Raw genomic sequence first — 7,500 nt, 5'->3', positions numbered from 1 at the left:
GGAAAAAGCTTTGGCAGCGGTGGGATTCGAACCCACGCCCTCGAAAGGACTGGTGCCTTAAACCAGCGCCTTAGACCGCTCGGCCACGCTACCCCTAATGCCCTGAAGCCGACTGCTTGTCTTGTAGTACCTTGTGCTTAATCCCTACGCCATCGCAGCAGAAAAGGATTGACTCATACCGTTGCATTGCCCATCATCAATGTCTACGGCCATACCATGTTGAAAGCACCAGTTCTCGTCCGATCACTGAAGTTAAGCAACATTGGGCCAAGTTAGTACTTGGATGGGTGACCGCCTGGGAATACTTGGTGTCGTAGGCCTAAACTTTCGTTTTCCTTTCCATCACTACACGCATTAGACATATTAAGATCAAAATGAAGTCTGCCCCCGGTGAGGCTCGAACTCACGGCCTTCAGATTATGAGACTGACGCGCTGCCTACTGCGCTACGGAGGCTTGGTGATCTCTGTTGCACAATTTGGAAGCAGTATTGGCCAATTACGGCACATACCATGGCTTAAAAATTCAGCTCTGCGTCAGCCGGGAATCGAACCCGGGTCAACTGCTTGGAAGGCAGCTATGCTCACCACTATACCACTGACGCTTCTTCATGACATGGGCTCCCACAATACCATCCGCCAGTTCCAAATTCAAAGTCACGATGTGACAGGGAAAGGAAAAAATTGTCACTGCCGTGACCAGGATTCGAACCTGGGTTACTGCGGCCACAACGCAGGGTCCTAACCACTAGACGATCACGGCTAGAGACAGTGACAAAGGCACAAATGTTCTAGTGTACATACCACAAAGGCCAGCCTTTTCCGTGATTTGATAACATCCCACCTTAGTTGGCACTATACCACAGAGTTTCCGTGGTGTAGCGGTTATCACATCTGCCTAACACGCAGAAGGTCTCCGGTTCGATCCCGGACGGAAACATGATCCCACGTGGTCTAACGGCTAGGATATCTGGCTTTCACCCAGGAGGCCCGGGTTCAACTCCCGGCGTGGGAAATCTTTTTCTTCTCTAAAAACTGCTGAACCACCAGGATCTCATTCTTTCATGCAAACATCAAGGGCTTCCCAAGTTTCGGCCTGACTCCTCCTAGTTGACGAGGTGGCCGAGTGGTTAAGGCGTTGGACTGCTAATCCAATGGGCTCTGCCCGCGTGGGTTCGAATCCCATCCTCGTCGGAAGTTTTGTTCAATTATTGCCTTTTCTTCTCTCGAGAAATTCGATGCTATACCAACTCAACTACACTTGGACAAGCGCACAAGAGGGGGGAAAAAAGTTTTCCGTTACCGGGAATCGAACCCGGGCCTGCTGGGTGAGAGCCAGCTATCCTAACCACTAGACCATAACGGAAGGATGTATGATGTGTTTAGCAGTGCAAACTTAAACAAAGCATTTTCCAAACTGGCTTTCTCAATTGTACAATTATTTAACCATGTTGGCATATTTCTCAATTATTTCGATACCAGCATCATCAACTTGCCTCCGTGGCGCAATCGGCTAGCGCGTTCGGCTGTTAACCGAAAGGTTGGTGGTTCGAGCCCACCCGGGGGCGCAGACACCTTTTTCTTGTTGAGCGTAGCAATCAACGTGAACAAAACATAAGTATTGGCAGCTAAACAAACATATTGTCCATGTATCTGTGTATGCAATGTCATGCCATGTGTCTCAGTCATACACATTTAGTCTGTTCAAAGATAAAAATCCGATCTCGGCAGGATTCGAACCTGCAATCTTCTGATCCGTAGTCAGACGCGTTATCCGTTGCGCCACGAGACCCTGTAGTACACCGTTGGGACAGATCCATACCACATTTGCTACAACTCAATATTTCAAACAAAGAATTTGCCTCTCTACCAGCAAGGTTCCTTAGTGTAGTGGTTATCACGTGTCCTTCACACGGATAAGGTCGCCGGTTCGATCCCGGCAGGAACCAAACAGTCTGTTTTTTCTTCTTCTTTCTTGAAGGTCCTCGTTCAAAGGTGAGTCTCCTTCCGCAGGCATGTCAAATAAATACCCACACGCACTGTTACCACTCAACAGCTGGCTCGTTGGTCTAGGGGTATGATTCTCGCTTAGGGTGCGAGAGGTCCCGGGTTCAAATCCCGGACGAGCCCACTTGCTTTTTGGATTGGTCATGTTTGGCCCTAATTTCAGGGTTTCTGCAAATATGTTCCAGTTGTTTTACCTTTTTCTTTTCAATGGGAAAACGATTGGAAAACTGTACGTGCATCTTGACATCGCTAGATGTGAAGGTCCTATGGTGTAATGGTTAGCACTCTGGACTCTGAATCCAGCGATCCGAGTTCAAATCTCGGTAGGACCTGTCTCTTTTTCTGTTTGTTCGTTTGTTTTCGTCTGTCAGGCCACTTTTTCTTTTTGAAATGCTATGCTGCTGCGTTTCCGCTTGGGTCGCCAAGAACATAGCACAGGCCGTGATAGCTCAGTTGGGAGAGCGTTAGACTGAAGATCTAAAGGTCCCCGGTTCGATCCCGGGTCGCGGCATTTTGTTGAACTGTTTGTTTCGCTTCATTTTTCCTGTATCTTGGGCAAAATGTGAGCAGTGAAATCTTTCAGAGGCCTTCTTTTGACAGTTGGGTTGGTCAAAAAAAGTTGAGGCACCACCGAGATTCGAACTCGGGATCTCCTGTTTACTAGACAGGCGCTTTAACCAACTAAGCCATGGCGCCCTTTCTGCTGGTGGGTCCATGAGTGTGCACCTCATACTCGTTGCAGCTAAGTGGGAAACACACCAAAAGGAATGGTCGCCCAACGTGGGGCTCGAACCCACGACCCTGAGATTAAGAGTCTCATGCTCTACCGACTGAGCTAGCCGGGCTGCTTGCAAACCTGTGTGAAGTGGCAAGCTAAGCTAATCCAAGTTATTCTACTGTATGAGAATGCCGCCAAATGTGCCCCCATCAATGGATTGCAGTCGTGGCCGAGTGGTTAAGGCGTCTGACTAGAAATCAGATTCCCTCTGGGAGCGTAGGTTCGAATCCTACCGACTGCGGATAACATTTTGCCCTTCTCTCCATAGGTCATGGGCTGTTTGGGGGGTTACAAAGAGCCACAAATTGTCCTTTCCCTATGTGCCAGCAACGTTGGTTCAGTGGTAGAATGCTCGCCTGCCACGCGGGCGGCCCGGGTTCGATTCCCGGACGTTGCAGCAATTCATTTTGCAAGAACCTGAACCAGAATAGCAAGAGTTCCAACAAACAACATTCAAATGAAATCCGCTTGTCACTGGCGTACTCAAAGATGGAAAATATTTAGTTTTCGAGTACCAATCCTTGCCAGAATAATGCCAGGAAATGCGCAGCAATCGCGTTAACAAGATCCAAAATAAATTGCACTGAAAAAACCTATACTTTTTTCCCATTTTCAAAGTTTGAATTCTGTTGAATTAACTATTGTCTAAGGGATTTATGCATTCTATCGCTCAAGAGGACAGCTGCTGACCTCCAGTGTTCATGGTTAAGTCAAATACACGTTAAAGGTAAAAATTTGCCCCAAACAAAGTATTTTAATGTAATGTACTAGAAAAATAATTTGTTTAACTTAAATCTAAGTTTCAAAATTATTCTATTTTTCTAACCCATTGAGAGACTTTTTTTATGTGCTTTTTGGGAAAATTTTTATGTTTAATATGCATTTGACTAAGCCATGTACACTGGAGGTCAGCAGCTCTCCTTCAAGAATAGTTATTTAACAGAATCAAACTTTAAAGATGAGAGAAAAGTACAAATAAGTATTTTTTTCTGTTGATTTAATGGTATCTGTGCATACAATAGGCAACACCCAAATTTCCCTTTTTCATAAATTTATCTTGAAATATAAAGACATCCCAAAACTGATGGATTGGACTTGTAGAAGGAACCAATTGAGTATCTTAGGTCGAAAAAGGTTTGTGTTTTGAGCATTTGTGACCAAGTAGTGGCCAAACAGTGAGGAAACATATAAAAAGACTTTAGAAGTCCGAGATATTATTTTTTTGTTTTATTGAAACCCAAGAAAAAAATATGATTTTATTAACTTAAATTCATAAAGAGATTTTTATTATTTTACAACGATTGCAATAGATGAAGCATATTTATTATTAATGCACAGATAAAACATAGATGTGAAACAACAATATGAAGGCAGCACTTCATGAGATGGACTTGATTCGAGTAATAGTTGAAAGAACAGCTCAAATTAACTCTCATGAAAAAAACTAGAAACCTTCAGTTTAATTCAACTAATGAGATTTCATGTATGCTCCGATGCGATTCATTTATTGGCTCAATCAGACATTACCTCTCTTTCTTAGTATCTTTATTTTGAAAACAAAAAATTAAATCTTGAATATCTTTATTCCTCCCCAAAATTTTAGGTTCAGTTAATCATTTTTACCAACTATGAACCAGCGGTTGGTTTTATGTGTTATTTATATGGACAGAAAGGTCTGATATGAATTAGAAAACTGTGCAACATCCAGAGAAACATCTGAATCATGTTGGTTTCAATGCCAGACTTTATTAAAGCAGTCAAAGTTACATCAAGTGTATTAAATCACTGTTGACTTAACCTAACCGGGCGGCCAAATGGTCTAGGGGTATGATTCCTGCTTTGGGTGCAGGAGGTCCCGGGTTCAAATCCCGGTTTGGCCCTTGATTTTTCTTTCTTTTTTTTTCTGGATGCAAGGTTGCAATGTGCTAAACCAAAAAAAGTTTCACCTAAGGGGACACTCGGAGTTGAACCAAGGACCTGCCGGACTGCAGCCGGATGCTCTACCACTGAGCTATATCCCCGTGTGCGGTGTAACAAGCAAACAATTGTGGTCAATCTTAGCTCTGCGTTTTGATGGCGATACTTCCTTGAGTGGGAGGGTGGCAGTTGCAGAAAATTAATGCCAAAAGTTGTTTGTCAGAAATGGGATTCGAACCCATGCCCTCATCGAGGACCAGAATTCTCCAGAGCCTACTCCGTATTGCAGAGCAAGGATTATGCCTTGAGTCTGGCGCCTTAGACCACTCGGCCATCCTGACATCTTACTGGCTGGCAAAACAGTTTGCAACCCATCTGGGGATCGAACCCAGGACCTTTGGATTAGAAGTCCAACGCGCTATCCTCTGCGCTAATGGGTCGTGTTGGGGTGCGGGGACACATTTGTGGTCCCTGTTGACGTCTGAAATAAAGAAAAGAGAACAGAACAGAAGAAAAGAATTGGGTTTTAGCAGAGCGTAGTTTCGATCTACGGACCTCTGGGTTATGGGCCCAGCACGCTTCCACTGCGCCACTCTGCTATCCTTGTCTGGTTGAGTCAAACATTTTATGTATATTTGGTTTGCTGCCAAAATAGAGCAGCACGCACACACAATGGACAGGAAAAAGGAGTTTGTCAGCTGTGAGATTCGAACTCACGCCCACAGAAGTGGACTGCGACCTGAACGCAGCGCCTTAGACCACTCGGCCAAACTGACTGTTGACTCACGGTGTAGGCAGCCACAAGCAACAAGCTATGCAAATACACTATATCAATGCAAAGTTTTTAGTCCAACAACCGTGTGTAGGCCCGTTAGCTCAGTTGGTTAGAGCGTCGTGCTAATAACGCGAAGGTCACGGGTTCGATCCCCCTACGGGCCATACTCCTTTTAATTTGCTGACAAAGTGATTTAAGTGCACGTCTGTGCAAAAGGGTAGCGCCCGAGCAGGGGCTCGAACCCTGGACCGTTAGGTTAAAAGCCTAACGCTCTACCGACTGAGCTACCCGGGCTCAATGGTATTGGAGGTAAATTATGTAACCAAATTGCCTTCTATCATAAAGCTGGAGCGATGAAATGCATGTCTCTCAAGCTGTCCTGTCAAAAAGTTGCATTCTCCCCGACCGGGAATCGAACCCGGGCCTTCCACGTGACAGGCGGAGATCCTCACCACTAGACTATCGAGGAATGGATAGACGCCAGGGAAAATGAAAAAAATTAAGCAACATCATGTCCTGGCTTTCTAATGTCGGTTACACTCGATGCTGACACCGATGTCGTTGAGCATTGGTGTTCAAAGCTAACACCGTGTTCGTGTTCCGATGGAAAATATGAAAAAAAGGACGAAAAAGGTTAGTTCCTTCGAGCCGGATTTGAACCAGCGACCTATGGATATCTGCTCGCAGAGTAACAACTACAGTCCACCGCTCTACCAACTGAGCTATCGAAGGTAGCTGTCGGGTGAGGAATTGCTTTGTCAATTTAACCACAGTTGCTGTGCGACCTTTTGATTTCCCGAGACAGAAGATTCAAATACTTGCTTTCGGACATCAACAGCAAGAAGGGGATGTAGCTCAGATGGTAGAGCGCTCGCTTAGCATGCGAGAGGTACGGGGATCGATACCCCGCATCTCCAAGCAACATTTTGCCATAGCTCATGAAACCTGTTCATCATGTATGGAGACAAACAAATGATTGACCCCAGTCTGCCTAGGGGACGGAGATACAATCAAAACAAAAACAAACCGAATAACAGCCACTTCAGCCAACAATAATTCTAAAGTGAGGAAAAAGCTTTGGCAGCGGTGGGATTCGAACCCACGCCCTCGAAAGGACTGGTGCCTTAAACCAGCGCCTTAGACCGCTCGGCCACGCTACCCCTAATGCCCTGAAGCCGACTGCTTGTCTTGTAGTACCTTGTGCTTAATCACTGAAGTTAAGCAACATTGGGCCAAGTTAGTACTTGGATGGGTGACCGCCTGGGAATACTTGGTGTCGTAGGCCTAAACTTTCGTTTTCCTTTCCATCACTACACGCATTAGACATATTAAGATCAAAATGAAGTCTGCCCCCGGTGAGGCTCGAACTCACGGCCTTCAGATTATGAGACTGACGCGCTGCCTACTGCGCTACGGAGGCTTGGTGATCTCTGTTGCACAATTTGGAAGCAGTATTGGCCAATTACGGCACATACCATGGCTTAAAAATTCAGCTCTGCGTCAGCCGGGAATCGAACCCGGGTCAACTGCTTGGAAGGCAGCTATGCTCACCACTATACCACTGACGCTTCTTCATGACATGGGCTCCCAGTTCCAAATTCAAAGTCACGATGTGACAGGGAAAGGAAAAAATTGTCACTGCCGTGACCAGGATTCGAACCTGGGTTACTGCGGCCACAACGCAGGGTCCTAACCACTAGACGATCACGGCTAGAGACAGTGACAAAGGCACAAATGTTCTAGTGTACATACCACAAAGGCCAGCCTTTTCCGTGATTTCATAACATCCCACCTTAGTTGGCACTATACCACAGAGTTTCCGTGGTGTAGCGGTTATCACATCTGCCTAACACGCAGAAGGTCTCCGGTTCGATCCCGGACGGAAACATGATCCCACGTGGTCTAACGGCTAGGATATCTGGCTTTCACCCAGGAGGCCCGGGTTCAACTCCCGGCGTGGGAAATCTTTTTCTTCTCTAAAAACTGCTGAACCACCAGGATCTCATTCTTTCATGCAAACATCAA

General features: G+C 45.8%; 28 non-coding genes across 28 annotated transcripts; 15 read left to right on the top strand and 13 right to left on the bottom strand.

Annotated features, from left to right (window-relative positions):
* Positions 1-11: 11 nt before the first annotated feature.
* On the bottom strand, positions 12-93 carry TRNAL-AAG (transfer RNA leucine (anticodon AAG)). Its single transcript has one exon. It is a non-coding gene; the product is annotated as a tRNA-Leu (tRNA).
* A 108-nt stretch (positions 94-201) lies between these two features.
* LOC145310515 (5S ribosomal RNA) lies at positions 202-320 on the top strand. The gene has a single exon (XR_013876569.1). It is a non-coding gene; the product is annotated as a 5S ribosomal RNA (ribosomal RNA).
* Positions 321-531: 211 nt separating this feature from the next.
* Positions 532-603, bottom strand: TRNAG-UCC (transfer RNA glycine (anticodon UCC)). The gene has a single exon. It is a non-coding gene; the product is annotated as a tRNA-Gly (tRNA).
* Positions 604-689: 86 nt separating this feature from the next.
* On the bottom strand, positions 690-761 carry TRNAH-GUG (transfer RNA histidin (anticodon GUG)). The gene has a single exon. It is a non-coding gene; the product is annotated as a tRNA-His (tRNA).
* A 104-nt stretch (positions 762-865) lies between these two features.
* Positions 866-938, top strand: TRNAV-AAC (transfer RNA valine (anticodon AAC)). Its single transcript has one exon. It is a non-coding gene; the product is annotated as a tRNA-Val (tRNA).
* A 3-nt stretch (positions 939-941) lies between these two features.
* TRNAE-UUC (transfer RNA glutamic acid (anticodon UUC)) lies at positions 942-1,013 on the top strand. Its single transcript has one exon. It is a non-coding gene; the product is annotated as a tRNA-Glu (tRNA).
* A 97-nt stretch (positions 1,014-1,110) lies between these two features.
* Positions 1,111-1,192, top strand: TRNAS-GCU (transfer RNA serine (anticodon GCU)). The gene has a single exon. It is a non-coding gene; the product is annotated as a tRNA-Ser (tRNA).
* A 100-nt stretch (positions 1,193-1,292) lies between these two features.
* Positions 1,293-1,364, bottom strand: TRNAE-CUC (transfer RNA glutamic acid (anticodon CUC)). The gene has a single exon. It is a non-coding gene; the product is annotated as a tRNA-Glu (tRNA).
* A 128-nt stretch (positions 1,365-1,492) lies between these two features.
* TRNAN-GUU (transfer RNA asparagine (anticodon GUU)) lies at positions 1,493-1,566 on the top strand. Its single transcript has one exon. It is a non-coding gene; the product is annotated as a tRNA-Asn (tRNA).
* Positions 1,567-1,717: 151 nt separating this feature from the next.
* On the bottom strand, positions 1,718-1,790 carry TRNAR-ACG (transfer RNA arginine (anticodon ACG)). Its single transcript has one exon. It is a non-coding gene; the product is annotated as a tRNA-Arg (tRNA).
* Positions 1,791-1,874: 84 nt separating this feature from the next.
* On the top strand, positions 1,875-1,947 carry TRNAV-CAC (transfer RNA valine (anticodon CAC)). Its single transcript has one exon. It is a non-coding gene; the product is annotated as a tRNA-Val (tRNA).
* Positions 1,948-2,056: 109 nt separating this feature from the next.
* Positions 2,057-2,128, top strand: TRNAP-AGG (transfer RNA proline (anticodon AGG)). Its single transcript has one exon. It is a non-coding gene; the product is annotated as a tRNA-Pro (tRNA).
* Positions 2,129-2,265: 137 nt separating this feature from the next.
* On the top strand, positions 2,266-2,337 carry TRNAQ-CUG (transfer RNA glutamine (anticodon CUG)). The gene has a single exon. It is a non-coding gene; the product is annotated as a tRNA-Gln (tRNA).
* A 106-nt stretch (positions 2,338-2,443) lies between these two features.
* On the top strand, positions 2,444-2,516 carry TRNAF-GAA (transfer RNA phenylalanine (anticodon GAA)). Its single transcript has one exon. It is a non-coding gene; the product is annotated as a tRNA-Phe (tRNA).
* Positions 2,517-2,627: 111 nt separating this feature from the next.
* Positions 2,628-2,701, bottom strand: TRNAT-AGU (transfer RNA threonine (anticodon AGU)). The gene has a single exon. It is a non-coding gene; the product is annotated as a tRNA-Thr (tRNA).
* A 76-nt stretch (positions 2,702-2,777) lies between these two features.
* Positions 2,778-2,850, bottom strand: TRNAK-CUU (transfer RNA lysine (anticodon CUU)). Its single transcript has one exon. It is a non-coding gene; the product is annotated as a tRNA-Lys (tRNA).
* Positions 2,851-2,942: 92 nt separating this feature from the next.
* On the top strand, positions 2,943-3,024 carry TRNAS-AGA (transfer RNA serine (anticodon AGA)). Its single transcript has one exon. It is a non-coding gene; the product is annotated as a tRNA-Ser (tRNA).
* Positions 3,025-4,591: 1,567 nt separating this feature from the next.
* On the top strand, positions 4,592-4,663 carry TRNAP-UGG (transfer RNA proline (anticodon UGG)). Its single transcript has one exon. It is a non-coding gene; the product is annotated as a tRNA-Pro (tRNA).
* Positions 4,664-4,732: 69 nt separating this feature from the next.
* TRNAC-GCA (transfer RNA cysteine (anticodon GCA)) lies at positions 4,733-4,804 on the bottom strand. Its single transcript has one exon. It is a non-coding gene; the product is annotated as a tRNA-Cys (tRNA).
* A 113-nt stretch (positions 4,805-4,917) lies between these two features.
* TRNAL-CAA (transfer RNA leucine (anticodon CAA)) lies at positions 4,918-5,041 on the bottom strand. Its single transcript has 2 exons — positions 5,004-5,041; positions 4,918-4,962 (listed from the first exon to the last, which is right to left on the bottom strand). It is a non-coding gene; the product is annotated as a tRNA-Leu (tRNA).
* Positions 5,042-5,392: 351 nt separating this feature from the next.
* Positions 5,393-5,476, bottom strand: TRNAL-CAG (transfer RNA leucine (anticodon CAG)). Its single transcript has one exon. It is a non-coding gene; the product is annotated as a tRNA-Leu (tRNA).
* Positions 5,477-5,565: 89 nt separating this feature from the next.
* Positions 5,566-5,639, top strand: TRNAI-AAU (transfer RNA isoleucine (anticodon AAU)). The gene has a single exon. It is a non-coding gene; the product is annotated as a tRNA-Ile (tRNA).
* Positions 5,640-6,114: 475 nt separating this feature from the next.
* TRNAY-GUA (transfer RNA tyrosine (anticodon GUA)) lies at positions 6,115-6,207 on the bottom strand. Its single transcript has 2 exons — positions 6,171-6,207; positions 6,115-6,150 (listed from the first exon to the last, which is right to left on the bottom strand). It is a non-coding gene; the product is annotated as a tRNA-Tyr (tRNA).
* A 112-nt stretch (positions 6,208-6,319) lies between these two features.
* TRNAA-AGC (transfer RNA alanine (anticodon AGC)) lies at positions 6,320-6,392 on the top strand. Its single transcript has one exon. It is a non-coding gene; the product is annotated as a tRNA-Ala (tRNA).
* A 161-nt stretch (positions 6,393-6,553) lies between these two features.
* TRNAL-AAG (transfer RNA leucine (anticodon AAG)) lies at positions 6,554-6,635 on the bottom strand. The gene has a single exon. It is a non-coding gene; the product is annotated as a tRNA-Leu (tRNA).
* A 479-nt stretch (positions 6,636-7,114) lies between these two features.
* TRNAH-GUG (transfer RNA histidin (anticodon GUG)) lies at positions 7,115-7,186 on the bottom strand. Its single transcript has one exon. It is a non-coding gene; the product is annotated as a tRNA-His (tRNA).
* Positions 7,187-7,290: 104 nt separating this feature from the next.
* On the top strand, positions 7,291-7,363 carry TRNAV-AAC (transfer RNA valine (anticodon AAC)). Its single transcript has one exon. It is a non-coding gene; the product is annotated as a tRNA-Val (tRNA).
* A 3-nt stretch (positions 7,364-7,366) lies between these two features.
* On the top strand, positions 7,367-7,438 carry TRNAE-UUC (transfer RNA glutamic acid (anticodon UUC)). The gene has a single exon. It is a non-coding gene; the product is annotated as a tRNA-Glu (tRNA).
* The last annotated feature ends 62 nt before the right edge of the window (positions 7,439-7,500 follow it).

Source organism: Acartia tonsa, unplaced genomic scaffold, assembly GCF_053477335.1.
Source record: "Acartia tonsa isolate MP-2025a unplaced genomic scaffold, ASM5347733v1 sca3, whole genome shotgun sequence".
Taxonomy (NCBI): Eukaryota; Metazoa; Arthropoda; class Copepoda; order Calanoida; family Acartiidae; genus Acartia; species Acartia tonsa.
Note: the sequence above shows the minus strand (reverse complement) of the source record. Positions and strands in the feature narration are given on the sequence as shown.